Below are 27,935 nucleotides of genomic sequence, written 5' to 3'. Positions count from 1 at the left end.
TGGGTGGCAGACCTGCCCACAGCAGGGGTTGGAGCTGGATGGACTTAAAGGTCCTTTCCAACCCAAGCAATTCCATGATTCACTAATTCCCATGATACTCCTCCATACCAGATTTCGTATTTAGATCTCTGATTCAAATGAGAACTGCAGCAGGAAAAACATAAAAATCTCTTCTATATCACACTCAGTTGTGTTAATATTCAAAATATTCAAAGACATCATGCAAACCTGTATTTTTTAATTAGGAACATTAAGTATGTGACTAACAATTGTGTCTTTTGAAGATATCTATCAGAAGCATATAAAACCCTCATAATACTACCTGAAACCTAGAACAACAAATTTGACAAGAAAATATTGGTTCCAGTTGTATTTTCCCAAACCATCATCTAACTTCTGTTAATTTTTCACTATGCCTCCAAGGACCAGAGACATATCTTCTACTTTCTGTGAAGGATCAAGTTCATAATTTCTTTCCTAAAATAAATGAGGTGAAATTAAAAGTAATGAAATCTTAAGATTTCGGCTGTAGAATGGTCTTTTAAGAAGTTCAACCAAAGTGAAAGACAAAAGATAAAGTTCAAAATTAATACAATGCTTACACTTAAAATCCCACATATACACATAAAACTGTCTCATGGATGCTAGGAACATCCCTGAGCATGCCTGAGCTTCCTAGCAATGGAATCTTGTTTCCTTTTACTAGATAGGGCAAGATTGAAAAAGAAATCTTTCTAAGGAGAAAAAGAAAAGTAGTTTATTTTCTTCCCCCAACACCATTTTTAAAATATTTAAGTTACATTTTGTTTAGAAGTAGTAAAAATTGACACAACAGAAATTACGTACTAGCTAGTAGAATGCACCTGATGAAGCTGTCAAACAACAAATAAGGATAAGTCAAATAACCTTGCGCTACCTGAGAAACGTCTCCTGACATATTTGTTCCAATACACAGAAGCTGCTCGGGGGTTTCCTTCAGAACACACACTGTGCTTCACTGCGCATTTGTATCTTAAAAAATATATATATATCTATATACACACATATATACACACACACACACACACACACAACAGCTTTTCTGAGACTGAAAGTATCCTTCTTCAAAAGTGTTTTTTTAACTTCATTTATATTTCCAAAGTTTTACCTAATTGCTGATAGTGACTCTTTTTAATCATTTGTATTTAAGAGCTTTCAGAAAAAACATAAAAAAAATAATAAAAAAGCATTCCATAAAGTTATTTCACAAAGTAACAATGTTGTGAAAATCCAATTTGTCTGATGACATCTTCCCCAATGGTCTCTCAGCAGCTGACAGTTTCCATCAGTCAAGGACCAAATTACATAAAGCGTCACTGATGTCTTCATCATATCCAAAATAGCTTTAGACTTCTGTAGCTTTGGATACATCATTTTTCATTTATCACTTTGGAATCTTATAAGCATACAGCAAGTATGCATAGACTGTGTACCTTGAAAAAGTCTTAGCCTCTTCCTTGTGAGGAATCTAAGATTCAGAGAGCTAACTTGTCAAAAGTCACCTTGAGCTCACAAACAGAAATGTATAGGATGATTTCATATTCTCCCTGATTTTCTAAAAATAAAAGCTTTTTCCAGCTTTCTTAGACTGTTTTATTACATCTAAGTTTTTCCTAGCACTCTCGCCTAAATGGGACGTTCCCATCTATCCCTGTGTTTTACGGCACACAGTATACCTACAGGTGTGAAAAGCTAGTTAAAAAACCTTTGAGAGCTCTCTCCCCACTGCAACAGCTCTCCAGCACACTGTCAGGCAAGGCTGGATGACCTACAGTCAGAAACATCCTTAACTACTCTTACTTAAGGCCATCATGATCTGCTTCCAAAAGCCTTAAGTTATAGCCAGGACTCCTCTTTGTGCTCGGTTACCTTCATTAAAACACAGTGCACCTCCTATAACACATACCTTCCACTTTCCACTCTCCCTCTCACCCTCTACTGCAGTCCAGCTTTCTTATCCCCTTCCCTCCATACATCACAGAGGCAATGCAACATCCTGCTTCCCCTGAGCCATACAGAGCCAAACCATTCCTGAGCTGGCTGCTGGCTAACCCAGGCTATAATACACACCATCAACATAATCTCATACAGGCTGTGCCAGGATCCCCTCTCACTCCTCAGCACCAGGGAAGAGAGCACATATTTGAGTTTACTCCTGTGTTTTACCCTGAGCTTTAGACCCGTCAACCAATGCACAAACAAGCCAGACCAACTATTTTCCCCCATTTTCTTAGGTATTTATCAAAGATTTGGCATGCTACATTGGATGCAAGTGGTTACTGATAAAGGTGAGTTAAAACATGAGAAAAAAAAGTCTCTGCATGACTATAAGTAATGCTGAGTCCTTTAGGAAAAAAAAAAAAAAAGAATGAATTTCCTCCCCTTAGAAATCACGGCACATTGATATTTCTGTCCTTCAGCTTTATGAGCCACTGCAGACCTGAGCACCTCTCCTTTCTGAGCCAGCCAAAACCTTCTTTTTGTTGAATATTCACAAGAGGGTATCTTGTATTTGTTTTTATTTCTTTCCTCAGAATTCCAGGAGTTCTAAGCATGCTTTCTTATTTCCTACCACTTCTACTCCTTCTGCTCTTCTGTAATCCTGCTGCAATTATGTTTCTTCTCCCTTCTTTACCAGCTCTTAGCTTTGATGACGTTTGCACATTACTTTACAAAGACCTAAGGTTAAAGTTACTTACAGAACAACAGATCCTGCATAAAGCTCTAGAAGGAATAGCAAGTCAAGGAAAATGACTGTGAAAACAAGCAAACGACTTGCAAATAGCCTGTCAATGACACAAGGAAACACAAAAGTACAATAAAATTTATCAGGAATAAAGTCCAGCTAAAACCTGCCCTTTGGCTGTAGGTGTGGTGTTAAAGAATGATTAAGACAGAGCAGAAAAGTGCCAGTTTACATAGTGGTGTAACAAGATACAAGCATCATAGGCATGCCCCCTCTTTGCTATGAGAATGGTCTATGGAATGGAATTGTTGGAACTCAAAATAAAGAGTCTAGAAAGAAAATGTCAAGGATGCAAGGTCTTTCCACCAGGAGCCTTGTGTAATAATGAAATGTGAAGCTTGACCTAGAAAGGGACTGAGAGGAAAACAGACTGGACACAACAGAGAAAACAAAGAAACTTGCTGATATTGTGTGTATTTGGACAGGAAAAAAAATTAGAAATTTAAATCAACATTATAAGATGCATAACTCGAAGACAGAGATGATTTGAATGACATTCAACTTCTGGAGGAGTAATAACAGAAGTTATTTTGTATGGTGCACTTGTTACGCTCTACCTGAGCATGTTTCGTCATTGAGAGAGGGACTGGCATACTACTCTCAAAAGCATCATTTAAAAGCAAAAATTTCCCTATGTCCTTTCTCTTACCAGGCCAACTCTCTCCTCAGTTACATACCACTTCCCCACTATGAGATAGCCAGAGAATGACCTCACAAAAGAGCCTTTATTGCTGAAGTGATACATACCTTGATACATTCTGTTTCTCAAATTGTTAACATAAGATATCATTTTATCATTTACTTCTTCAGTTACTACAGCCATATCAAACTCTACAACTAACCAATACAATTTTAGATAAACACAGCTTTTCTGCATGGAAAATCCAGTATGGACTTCACAGTCCTTTTCCTTTTAAAGATACAAACCTATGTTTACGCTGTAATAAATATATCATACAACAAGATATGAAAGCAAACTGAAACACAGTTCTCACTGTGCAAAAATCTTTGCATACCTTCAGTGTTTCATAAAGAACTCAAGCAGAGGTCATCTCAGCAGGTTAATCATGAGTCATATTGCCATGATACAGAGTTTGTACAAGCTAGGCTGTGTTATCTATTCCACCGATAAACATGGTTTTCAATTTCCAGGGCTGTCAATCTTCCCTGTTTTCCAGCAGTGGATTCCACCATATTTTAGAAAAATGCAACCTGAAGGTGAGTGAAAAGTAATTCCAGCCACTTTTAATGTTTTCATGCAGAAGGGCTTCCAGAGCAAATGGATTATACACTGTGTACATTAACACAGTGTAAGTGTAAAAAAAAAAAGTCATTGTCATGTGCAGTAAAATAATAGAACAGCAACCACAAACAAAAAAAAAAACACACCAAATCTGTATCAACAGAAATGACTCAAAGAGTCTCAAAATGGTGTCCTTTTCTACAAATTCTCTTGATATTTTCAACAACCAAGACAAGGGAAAGCAACCTGTGATGATTCAGGCAATTGAAAGATATATGGCATACTTAAAAGTAACATCTCAATTGCAGAAAGAAGTATGACTGGTGGAGATACAGTTATGCCAGTACAGAAAAGTCACCCCTTACTGTTCATCGGATTTTTGTTAAGTGTGAAAACTAAAGAGACAGATTAAAATTATACATCAAAGGCTATTTCATTTCACATCAGGTATTAAAAACAACTCCTAGCTATCATTAATTCTGGAGACTTAACAACAGATTTTAGTGGGAAGAGGCTCATTCTCTGTAGCAAGAAGCAAAGGGTCTTTCCATTAGACACAATGACCTCATCCATCCCTGTCTGATCCTCCTTCACCTTCTATGCAGAGAGTACAGCGCAATTCATCAGTTCAGCACAAAGCTGTTTGCAGCTCAGTGGTCTGCAATTATGTTACATATCAGGCACAGAGCTCCTGAAAGAGAATGAAGCTCCTTCATTCCACCCAGAAATTTCTATTGCTGTTTTGAAGCAATGCACATTATTTGTAACATAAGAAACACCCAACAACTACAACCACAAAAAAGCCTTTCATTTTTATGTTTCATTTGTTTTAATGCCCTAGGCATGGTCACAATGGGTAACCTCTCATTACCACACACGTAGTGCCACAAAGAAGATACAAGAAGAGGTAGAAGGAATATGAGGAAAGACTTTCCCTTACCTGGATGAGCTCAAAGAATTAGATGATTTGGGAAACATCTGAGTTAAGTAATACTTTTAATTGGTAATGGCCTACCTTATATTCCTCCTCCTTTTTTTCCTCTTGTAACTGTTCTTATTCTCTGATTCCCATCCATTTGCCCAAAATCACACCCTTGTATCCCCTTTTCCAGCACAGAAAAACATTCTTTCCTCTAGACTCAGCATGTCTCTGTTTTAAATGTTGATATGATCTTTGTCCTTCGAATTTTGGCTATATTTCCTAGAATTCCTGGGAGCCTCCATATTTTTTAACCTGCTAGTATTTTAGTCAAATTATTCTTTACCACCACCTGTTTTCGCCTCCCATGTGTTTTTACTTCATTTTTATTTCAAGCACCCTCAGAAAACTTCCTGGAGGAAGTACAAATACTGATGTAGCAAACTTCTCCTTACTACTCGCATGGATCCATCCACCTCAAGCCCATAAACTGCTGACTGAAAAGGAGGGACATTGTTTCTTTCATTCCCAGCAGCTGCTTTCTTCTAAGATCCTAAAATGCAGTTTTGTTAATTTTTGATAACTTTCTTCAGTACTTTCTCATACTTATTCCTCATTTAATTCCTCATTTATACCTCATTTAATTCCTTCAGTTAAATCTAATCATTATCTAGTAATCTCCCTTGACCTTTCTTTACCAGCTGCATCAGTTTTGGCCATTTCAACTGCTACCATTTCGCAACTCTATTACTTTTACCCTCGCCCCATTGACTGTTGTAATAGAACTCCAACATTTTGTCTCTCGTATTAATTTGTAAAGACAGAAGTATCTCTGAGTTTAGCACTCTCTTCTCACACTTTATACCCTCTCTAATCTTTCCCATTTCATCTTACTCATCTCTCCCCTCACAGTCCACCACCTCTACACAGAAGCAAGTTCCACTAGTGCTCATATAGCAAGATAAGGTTTTTGTTTTTTTTTTTTTTACTAACTCTCGTTTTGACAGGCAGTACTGGCTGCACAGGGAATGCAGTCAGAAGAGTGAGATTTTGGACTAGGCACTGAACCCTCAATGAAACATCTTGAACATATTAGGACTAATTGGATGATACTTTATCAAGTGCCAAAACAAGCATTCATTTTACAGTGAGGAAAATTCTCTATGTTCAGCGTAAGACCTCAAATTACATAACAGCTCAATATTTTTAAAAGCAGTTCTACCAAGAGTTCTATTCTGGGACTGCACCCTGCAACCTTACTATTTATGAAAGACTGCATCAGAATTGTCACAGTAGACCAGACTGGATGTTTAGCCCACAAGGAATGACCATACTCATTCAGACTAAATATCCAGCCTGATCCACTAGCTTGCCTCCAGAAGCAGCCAAGCACAACAGTGAAAAACAGAGCAATTATGCAGAAATATGCTCCTCTGCCCCCAAAACACGTACCGTACAGCTTTCTACAACTTTCAGATGATTAACTACCTGACCTAGAGCTAGCACCTTTGCATGCATTCTTTTTCCTCCCTTTTCCAACTTTGTTCAGCAGCTCATTATTCCCATGCAGTATGTACAGCTTCCTATGGCAAGGAAACCCAGAAGTAACCTACACAGCGTGTGCAAAGAAAAACTTCTTCCCTTGCTTTGAAAGCACTTCTTGCCTTTTTCAACTGATAACTCTTCTGATATAAAAATAAGGCAGCAAGGAGTCTTCATTTCCCACCCACACACCTTACAGCTCTTACAATTTTATAGATATGTACCATTATTACCATCTGGGCAAAATCTCTCTTCCCACTGGGAGGCTCTCACCTAGTCTCCCAGTCGTTCTTGCATAGAAGTTGTTCCATGCCTCTGTCATCTCTCTTCACTCTTTATGTCCTTTTTTTTCTGAATCCTTTCCTATTTTACTCCCCTCTTTCTGAGATGTGAGACTAAAATGGTGCACTGTATTTCAGAGCTAAACACATCGTATATTTAGAATGGTCAGATGATATTTTGATCACTAGCCTTTTAGAGCTACTTCTGACAACTTAAGTTTTCTTTGTGACTGCTGATTTTTTCATTAAAATACTGTTTCTAATCACAATATCTCATTCTTGATGTGCAAAGATCAGCTCACTAGGTCAGGTTTTACCATTACTGATCTGAATTAAGTCTGCCATTTTAACGGCCACTCAATTCTATAAGTTTCTTCTGTAGTTTTTCATTCCAGTCCCTTTTTACCTTCTTTTGACTTGAATAAGGTAACATCTGAAACAAATCTCGTCACCATCCTTCAACTTTTGTTGAAGCCACTTAGGAATGTAACAATCCTCCTGGGAACCCACAGAGATTCACTGGTGATTTCCAACTCCTGTGAGAATTAACCACATTTTGTCCTGGTGTCTTGATTCCAGTCATTTAACCAATTATTTGCAAAGTTGCCAGCCCTACCCTCTAACCTGTGCCTGTCTTATTCCTTCAAAGTTTTATAGTAAGGACTTTGAACGACTTTTCAAAATGTAAGTAAAACAATGCATCAAAATCTTTTTCCTCTGCATCCTTGTTAAGTCCTCCAAAAGACCACAGCATTTTAGCAAGGCTTCAAACCACAAAAACAATGGCTGAAAAGGATCTCTGGGAGTCATCCAGTTCAGTGTACTACTAAAAGTCACAGTAGATCAGGTAAGCTATGGCTTTGTCCAGCTGACACTTGAAAACCTCCATGAGGAGTGACCCAACACCCACCCCAAGTAGCTCCTAGGGAAATAGGTTTACCCAAAATGTCCAATCAGAATGTTCTAATCTGTAACCTAAGCATGCTAACTCTCCCCTCCCCCTGCTACGTAGTTTGCTACTACTAAGAACATTAGTTCCATCATCTTTGTAGGCACCCTTTCAAGTAGCTGAAGGCTAACATTAGCCAGTCTCTTCATAACACTCCTGTTCACAGAAATCAATGCTTTCCATGTATCATTATCGTATTTATCCAGTGCACTTCCTAACACATCCACTAATCCATTACCTGAATTAATCCACTGAATTTAAACAAAAGACTTACCAGTTTACAGGTTCCTAGATTCCAAATGAATGCTTTCTAAAATGTGACATCAAATTAGGCATCTTCATATCCTCAGCTACTGAGATGCCTTAAAGCTAGAGGCTGCATATCACACTCTGTAGCTGGTCTATTTCACTTTTCAGTTCCTTAAAAACTTGGCAAGTTACATGGGAACATGCAATTGTTTCCACCTCTCCTACAAATGCTTTCAAATGAGAGCAGCAGCCTCATAAGCATCCCATAAGAAGGGTTTCAAAACAGGAACCATCCCACACATTTCAGTGGAGAGCACATGCATACGCACAATAATTATGTAGTTTTCTGACATGCCTTTTTTACTATTTCATTCATTTCCTGCTGTCTCTATGTGTAGGACCCACAAACTCTTAACTGGCTTCCTTCTAACAGATTATTTAGAAAAAAAAAACACTTATTAATTCAATGTTTACCTTCATAGGGAAGTTTCTGTTTTGTTTGTTTCCTGTTTGTTCTTTTGGTGTGACATTTTTTTTTCTCCCTTTTTTTTCTCCTATTTTCCTCCTTTGAAGACAGCCTTAGCTTTAATGAAGATGTCCTCTTGCTTTTAATAGTTTCCTCTACCTTGTCATTTAGCTATACAGGTTCCTTTTTCCTAAGTCCTTTTTAAACCAATGGTAAACATTTGTGTGTAGCCTCCAAAATAGCATCTTGAAATACCGTCCCTGCCACCTACGAATGTTTTAGTCTTACAGTTACTCTTTCATTTTTTTCTTTAAATAAACATTCTCATTTTCAGCTTCTCTTTTCAAACATGAGCATAATTGAATGGAGGAAGAGAACGAAGGACAACTGCAGGTTCTGTTTGCCTTCAATTTCTTCCATTTCTATTTTTCTTACTTCCTTCCTTAGTTTACGTGTAGAGAAAGATAGAATACTTGTAATGGTCTACAAAGCTGGCTCTCGGCTTTTTTCCAGATAGCATCTTACAATCTAATCTCTCTGTGACATCAGCATCTACCCACTGAACCAAATGCAGTCTCTCACCTACCTTTCAGTCACCATCCCTCTGCAGTCATCTACCGTCTCTATTCTGTGTTTGTGCAGAGCCTAGCAGAGGGAGCCTGGGTCTACTTCATAGACTCCTAGGAGATGATAAAAAATAAATAAATAAATATTAAGTATTGAAGAGACAGCTCATCAGCAATTTTCAGACATTTAAAGCAGTAAAAAAAAGCACCTGTCTTTCAAGACAAAAAATTAGAAATGTGAAGCACTGAATTGCACAGTGGTGAACCAAACAATGAGTCAGGAAAAAAAATATATTTTAAGTAACTGGCAGCTAAGTTAATTATAAGAATCAGAAAAGAAGAATACCTGTCAAAGAGTTAACAAAATCCATGAGACGTGAATTTGAGAAAAATCATTATTGTAAAAATCTTCCTTGGTGCTTTAACTACTGATAAACATACTGATAAGCTTCAATTGTGGGCTGAAATCTGGACCAAAGTGAAATTCATGGCAAAATCTATGTGGACAAATCTTTAGTGGCTTTTCACTTTTCCATAAACAAGAAGGTTCACAAGAAAAACACAGTTATTGTCTCATATCTCAAAAGAATGCAAAATACACATCAAAGAAGTGATCACAATGCATCTTTCTCTGTTAATTCACTGTAAACATAAAGATAATACATTAAAAAAAAAAAAGAACTTTTTTCTTCACTGAAAGAAAAAAAATGGTACTGATGATAAATCAACTGCTGTCTTTACTTAGGCAAGACTGGAATCACAGAGCAGTTTCCCACTCTCAACACCTCAACAAAAAGGTACTTCAGAAGTAAGAAACAGTAACAAGCCACCTAGTTTAAGCATTCATTTCTTTGCTTGAATGTGTACAGAACAAATACACCAGCAGAAATTCACCCTTGAACCTAATCAAAGAATTGAGGCAAGAGTCCTTATTCTGCTGTTTACTCACTTATATAAAGAGACTAGAGTTGATGATTGAAGGTGCTTGCCATTCTTTTTCCCCCTTCTTTTCTAGCCTATGAAAGTCTCAAGAAGTCTGCTGAATGCATGTGCAATTCAGCCTAAAAAGCATTGTATAATGAGGAAATACTACATGTGCAGAACGATCTAGATTCATGGTTACAGTGTCCAGATTTCTCACCAACACCCTGCTCCTGATCACCAAGAACTTGAAGTTTTCATTATTTACATATTTTCTTCTAAATTAAGAGCATATATCATATGCACACACACAGATACCACTCCATGAGATTCTGTGACCTTAAACTCTGCTATGGAAGATACCAATAGGAAATTTGTATACTGTGTTCTTGGTGTAGGGAATAACTGAAGCCAAAGATAGAAGGTCATTTTGAATTTCAAAGTCCAAGGTGGTAGGCAAAACTTACAAATTCAAGAAGACACTGCATCACCATTTTCTTTGCCTCCCACTTTTCTGAAAGACAAGGACAAATTTAAATCTTGGAAGGGGACCAAGTTCTACTCTCTACATTGCTAGGTACTGGAGAACACTCAAACACTTCAGCCCAGCTACCTGCCATCCATGCACATTGATGACAAAGTGCTCAAAGACATTCAGCCTGTCAAGTAATTAATTATAACAGTTACCATACAGTAAGCTGTACAGACAACTACAAGCATCACATCTCTAAGATGCAGCGTGCTCATGATTTATGCATGCACTGGCTACACCAGAATGAGAAGCTGAATTATTACTCTTTGAAACATTACAAAGAAGGCTATATACCTCAATTTTTCTAAACAAATCTGACAGTACTAGTGCTTTCTATATACACTTAAACCCATCACTGTCTCCCTACAACTCATTTCATGATTTATATTTCTACATAAAAATCTCAGATTTTATTTTAGCAAAATAAAAGCTTTAGCAATAGTATTTTTATTCTTATCTTAAAAATTACTTAGACAAAACTGGAAAGAAGAGTCTGAATTCATCTCACTGAATTAGGGAAAACATGTACATGAAGAACAAAACCAGTGAAGTCTGGATTTCTACAGCTTCATGTCTTTTTTCCTTAAAACACCTTAATATGGTAACCATGCTGGTATTTCTGTGGCAGCATACTCACTGGGCAAGGTACGATACACGCCGTGGGTATGGTAACACCAGCAATTAACTAAAATTAGTACTCAAGGTAAGTTCTAAGTTAGACTGAGCAGCAGCCTATACCAAACTAACCCCTGATAGGAGTAGTAAACAAAGTCAAAACCAGAAGACTGATCAGAAAAAACAAAACAAAAAAAAAACAACAAAAAAAAAAAACACCACCACAACAATCTGTTTATTTGGGCGTATATAGGAATGTATTACTTTACTTCAATGTCATTTGCCAAAGATAGACCAAGGTGACAATGCCCTCAGTCTCCCACCTTATCCTTTCTAAAGGACTACTGAAACTTCTAGGGAGAGGGTTTATTTCCTCCCACTTCAGCACTCTCATGCACATTAAAAGTAAACTTTTAGTTCTGCTTAAAATACTACTGAACAAATTAAACCTTTTGCTTTTTTTGCTAACAGACGGCAAGAGGAAAATAATAATAAAGCAGAATACCAAATTGGGGAGGGGTAGGGAAGAAGGTATACAAATATCTTCCCTCCTCTGCCCCTCCTCCAAAATGTGCCTGCATTATGCAGATAGATTCCACTTCCAGGAGAGAATGATTAGAACATCTGCTAAATACAACCCTATGCTCCTTCTACAAAATCTAACAATTCTCCTTATAACGCGGGCCAGATAATATTACCACTTATCTCTCCCTTTTCATGCTGAAAAAGTCCTCAGATAAAGAAATATCTCATTAAATCAGCTTATTTGCTGGACTGAAGAACTGGCACGGAAAGATGGCAATTATTAAGCCAAAGTCTAGGCATAAGGAGCATGAAATAAATGGGAATGCCCTTTTTCTGGTGCTGCATTTTGTTTATAAGTCTTTCAATTCACAATATTCTTTTGAACAAAATAAGGACAAAACAAATATAGGAATTTTTAGGAGGAAAAAAATAAACCAAAAATGAATGAAACTCAGTAGTTTTCTGCAGAAACAGATGTTTGAAACTTCACAGATGCAACCCACACAAACACACCCCAAGGATGTAGACATCCATGGACACACATTCCAGGGCAGAAAATGAACACAGGGAGTACTGTAACTGCTCCTCTTTAATGCACAGGGCTGTGAAATGTCCAGGTCTGCACAGAAATTATTCTGGTTCAACAGAAATCACATCTGGACAAAGCGGGAGCACCACCAGTACTTATTAAAGCATTACAGAGCTTTTGGCTTGCTGGAACAAAAGCTCTAAGTCATTAAGAAACTTGAATGCCCACACACATGCATATGCTCTCACGTGCAAATCGCATAAGCAACAGATCTGACTCATCCATAATTTGTCAGGCTTAACTTGCACACATAGTAAATCCAACATCATCAGAACATGAGACACTCACAGCCCACATGGAGATCATCTCTGGAGAAAAGGAGAAAATAAAAAGGGATCTCATAAAGCAGAATTACTGCATGCTGTAACTCACGTCAAGACTCAGAACTAAATGCCCTGGTCATATTCCGCACACCGATATGCACACTACTGGTCACCCTACCCCTTTTCCAGTTTTTTCAAGAGGAAAGGTCTTGACAATGATAATTAGTTCCATAAGTTACCCACAGCTTTAACTCCAGTTAAAGTGGCTCTTTATTCTCCACCAGGCCAAAACGAGAACCGGTGAAGAGACTGGAGAGCCAGGACAGGAAATGTACTGTTGACAGGGAAAACATCAATCAGAATACATGAAGTCACCAGTCAGCCACAATTCTCTGGCTGAAAATTATAAAACAGAATCACACATTTATTTGGCTTTTCAGGGATTTGACTAATAACAGTCCTTTAAAATATGCTGAACTTGCCCTACTTTCACTCTTAAACTCCACCTAGGTCAAAGTGACGGGACACGTTAGTGCAAATTTAACCTTCTAACAAACCATTACAGATTTATAGCCCAGTAATCAGTGCTTAGTTCTTGCCAAAAACCACCAAAATTCCCAAAATAGTAATTTTTAAAGTATAATACATTATTAAGAATGTTGACAAAACGAACAGAATTACCTACTTTAAAATAGTGGAGATGGGTAAAAACAATAATAAAGAAGAAATTATTGCTTCCATTGAAGTCATATTTTTCATGAAGACATCGAAGAAGGGGTGAAAAGATACCCTTTATCCAACTTCGTGCAAATTATGCAACTGAGTATTTTAATTCAAATAAATGGGCTTTGATGCAATGCTGGCCTCCCTGACTTTGAGAGCAAAACATCTTATACAAATGCTTGCTCTTGTAGAGTGAAATCATTCTCATCGTTTTTTTTTTTTCAATCCTTTGACTGAAACATATAAGACATGTCAAATGTTCTTTTGACACTGGCATTTGCTACCAAGATACCTAGAAAATCCTCAGATGGATTCCTGAATCTGGAAATAATTGGAATGATAACCCAGACAGCATTTTCTAGTTCAAGGATACAGACAACAGTAACATCTTTTCAGCCAAACAGAGTTAGCGCTGACAGCAGAAGAAATTGAGAGTTACCTGATCAGAGAAACTCACTATGCAATGAAAGTCAATGACCAAAATTGTTAAACCCTGAAGGGCATTGTGATTGAGATTTGAGGGGGATGTAGAGTTGTTTTATGAGACTTAGATATATATAGTGTATATACATAAAATATTGTAAGAAGGAAACTGCAACAATCTTCTTGAGAAAACTCATTCCTTCCTTAAAACCCATTACTGTAGTGCTCCTACTTCTTCTACAATTGGTACCTGCAAGAAAATAGCTTCAACTTTACTGCACCCACACTCATAAAAGAGAAACAGCCCATGGAATGGGCCTCTTTTAGAAGTCCGACAAGAAATTTCATGTCCCATCTAACTGATTATCTAACATAAGTCTCACACTCAAAGCTGATATTAGCATACAAATCTTATATGGTATTCAACGAGTTTCAAGTTCCTCCGTATCCATGCTAACTTAGGAAAAAAATAAGTAAACTAGATATATCCTATAATTATGCATTTAGTCTGCATAAAACCAAATGGCTGATCACTTTTTTCCATTATGCAGATACTTTCCCAACACCAAAGAGGGCAAGTAAGCGAAGAAACTTATAAACAAAAGTAATAATCTTACTTTATCCTTTACGCTTGAAGTCAAGCATCTTTAGATATGAAAACATTAAACAATATATTTCATATTATCTCACAACTTGAAAAAGCCAGTGAATCTTGCCCAGAGGAGTTGTGGGTGCCCCATTCCTGGAAGCGCTCAAGGCCAGCTTGGATGGGGCCCTGGGCAGCCTGACCTGGTAGGCTGCAGCTCAGTCCATGGCAGGACGTTGGGGCTGGCTGGGCTTTGAGGTCCCTCCAATCCAAGTCTCACTATGGTTCTCTGAAACTGGCTTAAAAATAAATAAATAAATGAAAACCCATTTTTTAGAGTTAAAAAAAAAAAAAAGAAAAAGAAAAAAGAAGTTCACAACCCTCAGGAAAAGATATGCCTTCTTTTGACTTGCTATTCTGAACAACATTTTCTGTACTGCTTGATACCAGCTGGTATATTTCTTGTACCATACTTAATTCAGAGACATCTACTTGCTAGTTGACCAAGGATGAAGCTTGGGCTTGTGAGACCCGGATTTTATTCCCGGCAAAGCAACTAAATTGTAGTGCAGCCTTGACAGCTTTGCTCTGTCCCTGCTTTATTATTTCAAAATACGAAGATGACTTTTAGTATATTTTAGTTTCTTTAAATAAAATGCAAACTTTTACATATTTCAGTGAACCATACTGTGAAAACTATAGCTGCCATTACCACTGAACTCCTGAGTACAGTGACAACTGCAGAAAAGCTCTGTAGCTTCATTCTCTGGTCAGAGCCCAGCTGCCTTCTGGAGAAGCAGGACTGAACAGATTCACGTAGGTAACGCAGATGGCAAATAATAATGAGAACACTAATCCTGAACATAGAAGACGCTGATAATGCTGATTGCCTAACAACATAGAAAGTATCACACTCACTGTTGCCTTCAGCACACACTGCTACAGATTAATATATATATATGTATGTGGTCTAGGAAAAACCAAGATGATAGTCTGAAGAAGAAAATAACTCAGTGCATATAGCTGGAGGTTATGAAGAAAGCATCTGCTAATATGCAGCAGGCTCCTATAATTGCGCAGCTGAAGTAATATTACCCCAACAAAATACCATTAAAATGTGCAGTGTTTAACAACTCTGCCAATTTTCATGCATGTCAGTTTATTCCACAAGCTGGCTTATCCACTTTTAAGTGCTCCAAAATGATTTAAAGAAATTGCATCCAATACATTTTAAAGAAAGGAGACCATACTAAATCCTGGTTAAGTCGATTAATTTTAATAGTGACATATTAGGGGAAAGAAATGGATTCGCAGTCTGCTTTTCCCAGTGAGAGGAGAGATCTTGAAAAAGTACCATGAATTTGTTCTTTTGTGAACATATCAACAAGCTTTAGATAATTTCAGTTCCAGCCCTAAATGTGGGGTCATTTATGATATAAAAATAAGCAATAGAAGTCACATTTTTAATCTACAGTGCCGTTGTATTCTGCCTCATTTTTTTTTTTGGCTTAGGTTGTTCTCCTTCAGCGATAGATGCTCTCTCTTCTATCATCTCAGCATGCACGAGACAAAGACTAAACTTAACATCTATCATCAGAGCCAGAAAATACAGCACAGTCCATCTGCTACCATAAATCTCAAACAGAGACGCTCCCCCCTTTCCCCAGCAAGCTTCCTAGATCGTCTATTCTCTCCACAGCAAGAAGTTAGTACGCTGTGGTTCTCTTTTCTTGTTGTTGTTTTTTTTTTTTCCTCCTCTGGGTGGCTATAGCAAGAATATGGTGGTTGTGATCTGGAGGTATTCCAAGACTTCTCTGAAATATTCTTCCCCAGGGCCAAATGTTTTCCTCCATCAGCCATGAAGGCATTCAGTGCTTTGGCATTCTTCTCTCAGCCTGCCCCTCCCTTTGCCACCCAACACGCATGCACACTCCCATCTCCCTGGCTGCTTGCAGTGCTGAAGCAATTACAAATGCCTCAGGCAAAGCAAAGACACAGAGGTAAACACTTCAGTCCTGGGCATCATCCCAGCGAGTACACACACTAATTTTCAAGCTCCTCCTCAACAGATTATTTTTTCTTGTGTTTAGTGCTAACAAAATTAAGGAAGGGGGAATGTTTAATGTACAAGTAGGATCACTATCAAGAACTTCATTACAACACCTGCTTTTTCATAAAGTTATTAAAAGCAAACATCTACTATACTATGTGGTGCCTTAAGCTAAAAACAGTAGCACACCTCAGATTTACTCCAGTTTGTGCCCCCAACATCCACCCTTTCACAGCCCTTCATTGCCCTCTGCCCAGTACCTTCCTCTTTGCAGAACGTGATATAGTACCTTCATTTTGGGGTTTGGTTTTGGGGTTCTTTCTTTGGAAAGGTTAAGCCACGCAACCAGAGCAGTGTGACAAATGCATAATTCATTATGTCCTCCTATAACATGGTGATCTAAGGCAGCAGAAAAAGAATACCTAGATCTGACTGTGCTTCCTTACTTCAAATCTGCTTCAGATACCTGTTAATAGTAAGAATTCAACATAACGGAGAGCAAGAGGTTTTGATAGCTAGAACTGGGGATGATCTAGGGTTTTCACACTCAACAGGTGGTAAGAATTTCCACAGAAGAGTATGCAGAATCCTTAAGAACATTTATCCTGGAAGGTGTTTATTTAAACACAAAGTTAAGTTTATCTGCTATTGGTTCTCACTCCCTTTGACAACACACCAAGCAACACTTACCATTTAAATGTTAATTTATAAATTAATAGTAAAAAAATATATATATAAAAAAAAATCAGTAATTGCTAATTGCTCAATCAACAGGCAACTTCTATTGCAGATGTCTTTAGGAGCATTCAACAATTTAAACTGTGACAGAGATGATCTTGCTTGGCAGAACAGATGGCAGGATGTATGTCCTGTCTGTAGGCACTTATCAGATTCCATAGTTTCTATTCACTTGTAGCTATATAAGAAGAAAAAGTTGCTTGATTCAGAACATCTGCACTAAAGTAAGTTCCTCATGTTTTCCTAGAATAAGTGCAGGAAATAAATAGCACAAACAAGGAGGAAAAAAAAAAAAAAAAAAAAGACTTGTGATATGAAAATCCCAGTACTGGGGCTGATGCTCCCTTCAGAGTTAGAAATAAGTCTGCTGGAAGAGTTAGCATGTTCCAAAATCCCCATTCTCCTTCAAAGGTAGAAGAACTTGGAACAATGCAATAAAGAGAAAAGAAACATACACCACAGATAAATCTGTGAGATAATTATGCTTTGTCTAAGAATGACATTCAAAACTTACCACTGACTGAATGCATACATCAAGCATACAAAAGCAGGTGCCCACACTGCATTTGTCAGTGCTTTTACCCATTCCTCATCTCAATTTACTCTCTAACTTTCTACATCAAGCTTTGACTTTTCTCCAAAACAAATGAATTTGGCTCTCAAATGCATTGTGCTGGAGGCAGTATTGATACATAGCGACTACAAATGAAAATTAGACCACACAGAAGGGTATATTAAATTATTCCAGAAGAAAAACAACATTAAAGTGGGACTTATACAGAATATCATTAAAGCTATTGGGTTAAAAAAAAAAAAAAAAAAAAAGCATACCATTTTAAAAATCACTGTAGTACTTTACATTCATCTCAGATGAGATGAAACTTAACAAACATGAAAATATCAGGAAGTGGGAAAGCACGTTTAAACTCCCAGTCCACTTGAAATTTCTCCTTTACCTGTGCTGTGCACTAAATCTGTGTATAAATACTGCTTGTAGCCCCAAAGCAAATGCAGCTGCATTTTAAGAACATGTTGAGGTTTTCTTTCTCTCTCCCCCACCATGTTTTTCTTGCTTTGATCCTCTCAAGAAAAAGGTTTCATAGCAAAGCCCTCATCTTCACAAAAACAAGGAACATCTGACACATCATTCACTTGGAGGGAGTGGTTTATGTATCAGATGTTTCAGGTATTTGACAATTTAGACAACAAGGGATAGATTTCATAGCTCCCTTAAGACCTTCTCCTAAGGTTGCATTCTTATTCTCTCTCATCCAGAAACCTGATTAGCTACACGACATTAAGTTATGTCTTTTAAATTACCTGTTAACAAATTCCTCTTGCCACAACACAGAGCTATGTCTGTCCATTTTGTTGATGGCACCTCCACTTCCTTGGAATGAGGACCTATGCGCTTTATTTGCCATCATGGCACCACACAGGCAGTCATGGTCCAGACCTGAGCATAACATTGTTCATCCTGCAGGTCCCACAGTTTCCTTCCCAAGAGATTTATGTTGAACACATTGATTAAACAGAATTCTAACTCACACTTCCCCTTGCTTTAAACAGGCTAAAGGATTTAACCAAAGGGGAAAAGTTACTTGTCAATATACAACAGTGTCTTAATGAGATCCTCAGCATCCTACCAGGGCACTCAGCAGTGTTTTCAATGGCTGTAGAAACAACTTTGCTTTGCTCTGTCTTGTCTTAAAACTATGCACTTGTCTGAACTAGTCTCTGAATTGTACTGTGGTGTTAACAGAAAAATCTTCCCTTCTCAACAAGACAACATCAACATTTATGTTGGCATATGTTCTCTTTTTCCCCTCCTTCATGTTCTCTTTCTTTTTTATGCCCCATTCCTTTCTCAGGGATGGAAAGAAAACCATAACGAGTGTGTCTGTTACTGTTAGCCTTTGTCACCAATCAAAATAAAGCCAAAACATTAAAAAACAAAGACAAACAAACAAACAAACACCAGCAACCCAAGATGCCTTTTGCTTTGTCTGTATTCAGTATCTACACGTTTCTAGGCACAGTAATCTTTGGATAGTTCGTTTCATCAAGATTCAAGACAAAGTCCTCAGGTGTATTAGACCTAGAGAATTTGTTTCTCAGAGACCAAACACACCCCTAAGTCACTCAAAATCATGCTCTGAATGCACAAAAGTGTTCTTCTTTATACAGCTCCAACCTGTGTTATGGTGTCTCCCCATTCCCTGCAATATCCTCATAAGGACACTGTTTTGCGTATCACTACTGGGAAATACTGGGAAAGCGTGAAAAAATGTCTCAGTTCCCTTGTTGGAACCTCTTTTCCCCTAGAAGTGCTACAGATCTCATGTATTCTGTTTAAGGTCTCAAAGTATATAGAGCAAAGAGTTGATCGGGCAGCTCGTGTACCTTGGGAAACACAGCTGGAAAGTTCTGCAGGCACAGAGAACAAACAGAGCAGGCAAAAGAAACAAGCACTCTATTTTTACTTTATTGTTTATTTACTTGCTATGATGGACTGGCAATATATTTCAGAACTGTTAGGATGGAGTTTATAGGCACAAAACACAAAGTAGAGGCTACATTGTAGTGGCTTAGAAATAACTTCTCTTCTAACCCACTAAATGGCAGAGCCTTTCATCTCAGAAAAAAAATATTAACAATACAGGACAGAAGTAAACATTTCTTGATATGCTGGCATTAGGTCTACAGGCTACCTTACATTTTCACAGAGTGCAAGAGCCAACTGCTTTCATACTGGGTAGTTAACAAAATGCCTCTTTTTCATACATAAGTATTGCATAGCCTTCAGACGTAGAAGTAGATCCCGTCTGAGAAGAAGGCATTAAGGCAGAGGAGAAAATCCCAATTCATTAACTAAAGATGATTTAGTTAATGAATTCCAATTCATTAACTAAAGAAAATAAAAACTAATGCTGAAATGCAAAGAGTAAAACAGGTCAAGTAGGAGGTTGACAGACTTAATATGAAATATTTTACTGTTGTTTACACATCTGTACATGCATACAACTGCACAGTAGTGCTGCTTGCCATTTCCTGCTGTCCCAATCTATGCCTTATTCCTGCATCTTAGGAAGTACCCTTACAATGTAAGAGCCATTAACAGACAACTGGTAACTTAAATATTTGGTGGGTAAGCCATGCTCACTATGGGTTGTCTATTTTTTTTTCTTTGCATAAAGTAGTATTTCATAAGATTTCTAACAAAAAATATCACTGGGATTTGAGACATTTATTATCTTTTTAGAGGGTCAGAGATTTACTCACAGTTTGTAAATTCAGTGAGCTGTCTCAATAAAAGCTCAAGTTACAGTAATAAGTGAAAGCTAGAAAAGGATAGCTGCAGTCTTTTCTCCACAGACCAGAATCCTACTGAGTGACAATATTAGAAATGTCAAAATATGCATTTTGACAGCAGTATGGCAAAACGAACAAGCTTATTTTCCAAGCACCTCATCTGAACAGTAAGCTGCAAAGTCTATAAAAACAATTAATAGTGCTCAACAGCACCTCTTATTCTGATTCCCCAAAGTGCATAGGTGAAATCTAGTGGACAAATTCATAATAAAAACCTACATTAGTTGTCCACTTAACATGGCCAAATGTGTTAGACTTGGTCATTAACCTTTTTTCTGCCCAACAGATTACATCAGAGCTCTATTAATACTCTTCTGATTGTCTTTGTCTGATAAAGTTTTAAAGAAAAGATGGAAAAAGTCAGAATAACAGCATAACAATTCCTCCATTTTTAGAATGTACTCTATAGATACTGCCTCAGAAGGATGACCACCTTCATTTGCACCAGAAAAACCAAGGAGAGACATTTGTTTTCTTTCAGTTTATTTTTACAGACATTATTTCTGATGTGCAGTCCACTTCCGTAGAGGAAAAAAAAAGACGGTTAAGGATACCAGAGCTGGATGTTAAGAAACAAAAGCTGGAAAGTTGCAACCATGGTAAAAATTTCATTCAAGTCACTATCAGCACTCCTGCTGCTCTCCACAAAATAGAAGTAAAAAAAAAAAAACACCAACAAGCAAGCCTGGAATTCATTCAAGTCCAGCTTCAGCCTTTCAATACTTATAATTATCCCCAAAGGACTAATGAGGAAACCAGATCTCTATCTTATAAGAACCACTGTCAACCAGATACTTGGTGCTATGCTGCAGGTGAAGTTAGCCCCTAAAAGACTAGGAGAGGCAAAGAGAGAAGTGGATTTAATTAATCCAACATTTCCAATAATTTCATCCTACAGCAGAAAAACATTTATCTGCTCGGTCCTTTTTCTCAGAGAGTCCTATTTTAAAATCATCTGTTTCATGAAAAAGCTCTATTTGTATAGCAGTAATGCAATAACGCGCTCTGAAATAAACGCAACATGAGGAATGGGGGGAACTACCTGTTGCATAAGAACTGCTTTGGAGGGATTTTGATATCTTGCACTGTTCAGACAAATTACATTATTTCCATTCCTTACCTACCCACTGAAATGAGCTTTCCATACATAACCAAGATTGACTTACCTGAAGATATAGGTAAGTTGTTTACAAGGCAATAATTATACTTGATCTTCAAAAATGCTGCCCAAGTTGCAAAATCCTTAATCTTTATTGAAATACTGGATGTTCTCCTACAACAGACAATCAGCCAATCTACAAACACCTATGCTCAAGGATTCACTGCAAGAATGATTCTACTGTGAAATGCATTATAAGCATCAGAATTTTTGAACTTCAGGCATATGACAAAAAAAAACCAGCAAATCAGCATCTCTGAAGTTTAATGCATAATCATTCACAGTAAATCACCTTCTAAACAAAATTATTCTAGCAAAAACTTGATTCATGGCACAATCTTAAAAGGCTTTTCAACATCTTATTGCAGTCTTTTAATGACCTAATTTTAATAATGCAATAATTTGCTCTTTATCTTGGGGCATCATTTTAAGATCTGATTTCAAAGAATAACAAAAACAAACATAAGCTGTCCCCTGGAGTTCTCAAACACTTCTCTGAATAGCAAGGTAGGTCAAATTAAACTTCAAATATCTCAGTAACTCTGAAATTCCTCTTAAATACATCATCTCTCACACTTTGGAAGGCGAAGTGAGTATCCTCCAACAGAAGTTTATTCTAATTTAAAAGGCCACAATATGCATTAAAATAACAAACAAAGGCAAAATGTTAGAGAACCTTAGCTTTCTGAAGAACAGGGACCTACTTTGCATTAATGCCCAGGCTTCTGCCACAGATAGATGTCTCAGAGACATGTGACATCCTTGCCTAGGATTCAGTGAGGATGCTGCCCTTCAGAAGCTCAAAAGCCTGACATGCCAAGACACAAAGTCATCTTGCAGGACAGCTGCCTTTTCTGGAGCTTGTGTTCCTCAACTGAGCAAATCACGGTCCATTATTTATGCAGGACTGAATGCCACACAACCCACTATTAACACTGCCATCGATAAACAACCTATCTTCATACAAGAATGGAAAAACATAAAAGCAGCAGCCGTAACTCACAGCAATCTGCAAATTGAAGATAAGAGCAGAGGGACAACAGAATCAGCAGCAACAAAAAGGAACAGCATGCAAGGTGTTAACCAGAACAGATAACACTTTCTACTAATTGCAAGAAGGAAGTATTGTAGAGAGGCACAGAGAGGGCCACAATCTCTGTACAAAGCACAAAAAATCCTTCTCCAAAAAAAAAAAAAAAATTAAATCTACAAGAATGATAAAGTATTAGGAATTATCTCATGGGATTAATCACATCACCATCAAGATATTTAAACTAATCCATTCTCACTGTGCCAGACACAAATTACAGTTTACTGAGATCCGATTACAAAAAGCAGCTGTTGCATCAAAAAATGTGATAAACAACAGTGTAATGACAAGGACCAGCAAGAGCTCTATATTCAATGTACACAATGTCCCCAGCTTGTAGTTCTCAGACAGTCCACGCAGAGCAAGGACAGTACTAGGGAGAATGCCAGCAATGACACTCAGGAATTCTTTTAGGGAGGGATTTAGCACACGTTACACCATTCAACTACATGATGATGAGAAAGCTTCCTGAGTTTGATGCGCTTGAAGTACATCATTTACACCCAGAAACTGTTCAAAGTAAAACCTATTTGCACCTTATGAACCCTTATTTTAAATCAGTTGCAGCCCTCAGTATATTATTATAGCAGCTGCAACAGAAGCTGTTCTTTTCCCAATATAAACATAAGCTTTTCAATTTGGGTTTTGAAAAAGCTAAGCTCTCCAGCAAAGTAGCAGAAAATAGCAACTGCTTGATAGTTAAAGACCTTCCCTGAGCCCTGGCCACAGTTTGAAACAGTCCACCAGATGGAGAAGGACAAGCAGAAGGGTGCTGGAACCAAGCCAAAAACTTATCTTGAAAAGTAAGACAGAACACCCAGTTTAAGAAGGTTTATTTTTCTCTTCATGCAGATTATAACAAAACTTTTCACTCACTTTTTTTTGTTTGTTTGTTTGGCATACAGCAAAGGTTCTTAAAAGCAATGTGAAAAAGGTGTATAAATGTTATTACTAATAAATCACAAAACCTCATAGTTAAAACCACATCGAAAGTGTTGAAAATTTTACCCCAAGTCTTCTTTAGCCTTTCATTAGCCTTTTACTTCTTGGAAAAAATTTCATGAGAATAGAAACCAATTTCCTAGAGCTCTATAATTCCTGCAGACATAGTTGTCTAATAGTCCTAGAATTATTTCTATCTTTTCTTTTTTTGGGGGGAGGGGGGTGTATTTTGTTTGCTTTTAACTTAAAAGGATTCTCCACATTCAGAATTCAGTTATAACTTCTTACCTCAGCAGCCAGTTCTGTAAGTATCCTTTCCCCTTCCTTCTCCACTACCTCACCGCAACAGGTGAGAATAATAAGCAACTTGCTTCCCTAAGTCAGGGCAGCTGTCAAGGTCGCTCACTGCTTTAACTTGCTGTAGGCTCCTGCAGATTAAAGCCCTGGACAGACATCTGTGCAAGGAACGCTACCTGTGGGCGTTCTCTCATGCCCAAGTAGTGGGAAAGCAGCCAAAACTCAAGACCTTTTATCCCGTGTATCCTTTTATCTACACACTTTTTTTTAAAGCCTGTTACTTCATATCCATCCACACAAAAACATGCTTAAAATGGGAAACTTCAAGTGAAATTACTGCAACACCCCTCACTGACCTTAAAACAGGTAGATATAACTTGCTCATATCAATTCACACACGGCTGTGAACAAGCCTAATACATCTTTTTTTTTGACACCACCTCCATACTTCTCCTGAAGGTTTCAAGTGTGCTTAAGCAAATAAATGAATAATCACCCCCTGATGTTCCAAGGTCTATGTGACTATTTTCTTCCCAAAACAATTGCCAGCTTTACCTCCCAGCTTCATTTGCAGCAAACTAACTTATCACCAGACCTTCCTCCCACTCAGTTGCTGTTCAGAGATGCTGCATGTCAGCACCCACAAACCCCTACACTGTATTCCTCTCCCTCCCACACTATTTCACTGAAGCCTTAAAAAACAAAAAACAAAAAACAAAACAAAAAAAAACAAACAAACAAAAAAGCAGCACAAGCACCAATATTTAAAACAAAAGACAAAGTTGCTCCATCATTCCTGGGTGCTGCCACTGATTATCCATTGGTTAAGACAGAAACATTTTGCCCTGTTTCAGATCTCCTTGATGCAGAACAGTTAGATTCTATTACAGGTCCTCAATATTAAAGATGCCTTTTTTGTCCTACACTTAGAAGGCACAAAAATGAAAATCGGAAACCACTGCATACAATAATTAACTTTTCAAAGTGAAATATTCAATAATAAAATACTCTTCATAAAAATCTCCATACAGTATTTATAGTGAGCCTATTCAAACAGAAAATGAACAATTTTCTGGGTAATGGGTAAATTTCAAAGCAATGAAATGAGAGGTAAGCAGCCCATATATGTAAGTGATCGGATGCAAGTGGTGTATATCAGAATGAGAGCCACTAGAAAATGGCAGGCTGACCTCAGCTATCAGCATGTAACCCAGGAAATGCTGGAGAGAAAACTCAATATTCCTTAATAGAAACAAAAACAATAGATTATCTCTGAAGAAATTAAGTTGATGAAGATAAAAAGATTAGTTTAAAAAAAAATCATAAATATATTGTTGGAATGCAGATTAAAAGCTGTACTAACTGCTTAAGACTTAATTTGCATATGGCAAGAAAACACAACAAAATTAACAGGATAAAAAGAAATATCATGGCTTTGCACACTTGCCAGAGCACGTCCTCCTACATTAAAATCCACAGTAGGTTAGCCTAAATCTTTGAAAAGGGAAAATATCACAACAAGCAATAGGAGATGAAGAGATTTAAGAAAGTTCTTCATATGAAGAACATATTTTTCTTTTCAATATAAATCAAAAATGTCTCTAAGCAAGAAACAAGATTTACCTTGTTATTTCCTATTCATGCTGCTGTTATTACATCACAGTAATTAAAGACCATCTCGATCATAATGAAAATGATGTGGTTCCATATTAAGTACTCACTGAAGAAACATCTTCATCCATGTCCCCAATGCTTTCTAAAATTTCACAAAAACATTCACGTCTGTATTCAGCTCTCAATACTTCAGTCATCGCATTGATTTCAATAAGCTCATTATGATATTCTATCTAATGTAATATTAAGTAATAGCAGGTCCCAGCATGAAGCTGGAGGCAATGTGATCAATACAGTAGTCTTGTACAATCAGATCATCTAGTCAAACCATCAACCCATCACCCATGGCTGCTACCCCATGTTTGACAAAGAAATGGAGGTGAGGACAAGGCCCAGCAACTGTGGAAGGGCCAACCCCAGGCAGGGGCAGCCATTAGGGACAGACCTTCTCCACAGGCAGATCCCAGAGCCAGCATGCAGCCTGCACAAGGTCCAGCACAGGTGCCTGACTCCCCATACATGCATGTCAGGAAGTCCTCACAGCATAATCCCTCTAAGTACCATGAAACAAAGAATCAAAGCAACACAGCAAGGCTTCAAAGTTTGCATGACTGTTCGAGAAATCATATATTTTTTCCATAAAAATATAGTCTGGTGTCTCTATTCAACCACATACACCTTTTTGCTAAGGCAGTAAGAGAGGAGTAGGAGACTTCCTTCACCTAAATCTTTCCCTTGAAGAACCAAGTAATGGTTTTTGGCTCACTGCTTCTCTTTATTAGCTTCCCTCCTAACTCTGCCCACACAGTGAAACAGATTTTATATCAACATCCATATATTTGTTACATATTCAAAACATACAATATACCTCACACTACAGAGACAACAAAGAAAAATAAACAAATAAAACATTTGAGATACCATATAAACTATGTTAACATACTGCAAAAAAGAGTTTGTCTCTGCCTTCAGGTGCCTTAAAAAATATATATGTATGTTAGATATGTATTAGATTAATGCTTATGAGAATATATCCCATGACATTTCCAGTTTCAATTTATTTTTTTCTTTCTAAGACAGCATCTTCATAACTTATTATACATTCTACTACATTTCTGCTTTTAAGCTAAGATATATCTGCACATACTCCTCCAGTACTTTTTAAGGTGCTGTGTTATCATCTCACACAAGAAGTCACAGATGGTTTGCTACTCTAACTGTGTAGCAGACAGATAGAAACAAGCATCACATTGGGATTGCTTTACTATATGCTAGCACAGCAAAGTTTCCAGTACAATGGCTACTTGAAAGGTTACAAAAGAGAAGATATTACATGGAAACAACTTGCATTTCCTATGCATTAAACTTATCCAAGTTTATATTAAAAAAAAAAAAAAAAAAAAAAAGAGAGAGAGAGAAAAGCATTCTGCTCATCATTTACATGAAACATTTTCCTCTATGAAGCTGGCATTCTGCCACCTTGGAGATCTACTGAACTGCCCCCATCTTGATTTGCATTATGGAGAACAGGAACAACAGGCATGCCTTTACAAGGCACAGAGCCAAAGTGAGCAATACCTTACAATTTGTGTAATTACAGAAAACACAAACTTGCTGAGCTGAATGTCTATTTCTATTTCCACTTATAAAAATCTGTCTCACCATAAGTAACTACATACTCAGATTTTGGTTTCATGAAAAGGGACAGGTATCTTCACTTCTGACACAAAGAAGCATCCCGTGACTAACTCAGTGCAAGTATATCGTACCTTTAATTCCTTACATATACAGTTGTTTGTTTTGCTGTTGTTTTTTATTTATTTATTTAATGAAATTCACTGAAATAAATTGATATTGGGACCAGAATGAAGTCAAGTAAGAATCTATGGTTTCAGCATTCATTACTGGATGACAGTGCTCTCAGACATACCGTCTGTATTTTGGATCATCCAGTGTGGAGCTGGAAATTGGACTCAATGATCCTTCTGAGTCCTTTCTAACTCGGGATACCCTTTGATTCTGTGATCATCATCATTTAATCAGAACGGTACCCTTAGAAAACTTCTTCTGATCCAGAACTATTTTAAAATACAAAGCTTCACATTTTTCCTTTTCATTTAACACAAACCATGAATATTTATTAATGCTTATAAAATGCAGAGCACTAGCTTTAGTATTATAAACTGCTATTTACATCCATTACTAAGTGTCCACGACAACAGCATGATGCTTTTACTGCTACTACTACTACTTGTCAGTCAAAAATATCAGTTTCCTCAATTCTTCTAATAGGATAATTGTGGACTTGGGTCCAGAAGAAGAGAAAAGCAAATAGCCAAGAAAGAATACAAGTGTCTTCAGAATGCACGGTCAAGTCTGCAATAACAGATCACATTAGCAAAGGAAATCCCACTTTATAGAAACCTCCACTCCTGTGGTATGAATAACACCACGGAAAGAACTAGTCCTCAAATGTGACAACATTTAGAACCCACA

At 37.4% G+C, this 27,935-nt stretch overlaps 1 protein-coding gene across 16 annotated transcripts in view; it reads right to left on the bottom strand.

Moving 5' to 3' along the window:
- The window catches only part of SEMA5A (semaphorin 5A), a 332,072-nt gene that overhangs the window by 237,560 nt on the left and 66,577 nt on the right, over window positions 1-27,935 (bottom strand). For 9 of the 16 annotated variants that reach the window (XM_040695738.2, XM_046926696.1, XM_046926701.1 and 6 more), the window contains one exon: window positions 9,021-9,114. The exons of 3 other annotated variants lie outside the window; for them this stretch is intronic. The gene's annotated coding sequence lies outside the window, so the exon portion shown is untranslated. Of the gene's footprint in view, window positions 1-7,993; window positions 9,115-10,388; window positions 10,436-25,448; window positions 25,582-27,935 lie in introns of those variants that run through there. 4 more of the 16 variants (XM_046926710.1, XM_040695737.2, XM_040695733.2 and 1 more) reach the window with 3 other exon arrangements.

Source organism: Gallus gallus, chromosome 2, assembly GCF_016699485.2.
Source record: "Gallus gallus isolate bGalGal1 chromosome 2, bGalGal1.mat.broiler.GRCg7b, whole genome shotgun sequence".
NCBI lineage: Eukaryota > Metazoa > Chordata > Aves > Galliformes > Phasianidae > Gallus > Gallus gallus.
Note: the sequence above shows the minus strand (reverse complement) of the source record. Positions and strands in the feature narration are given on the sequence as shown.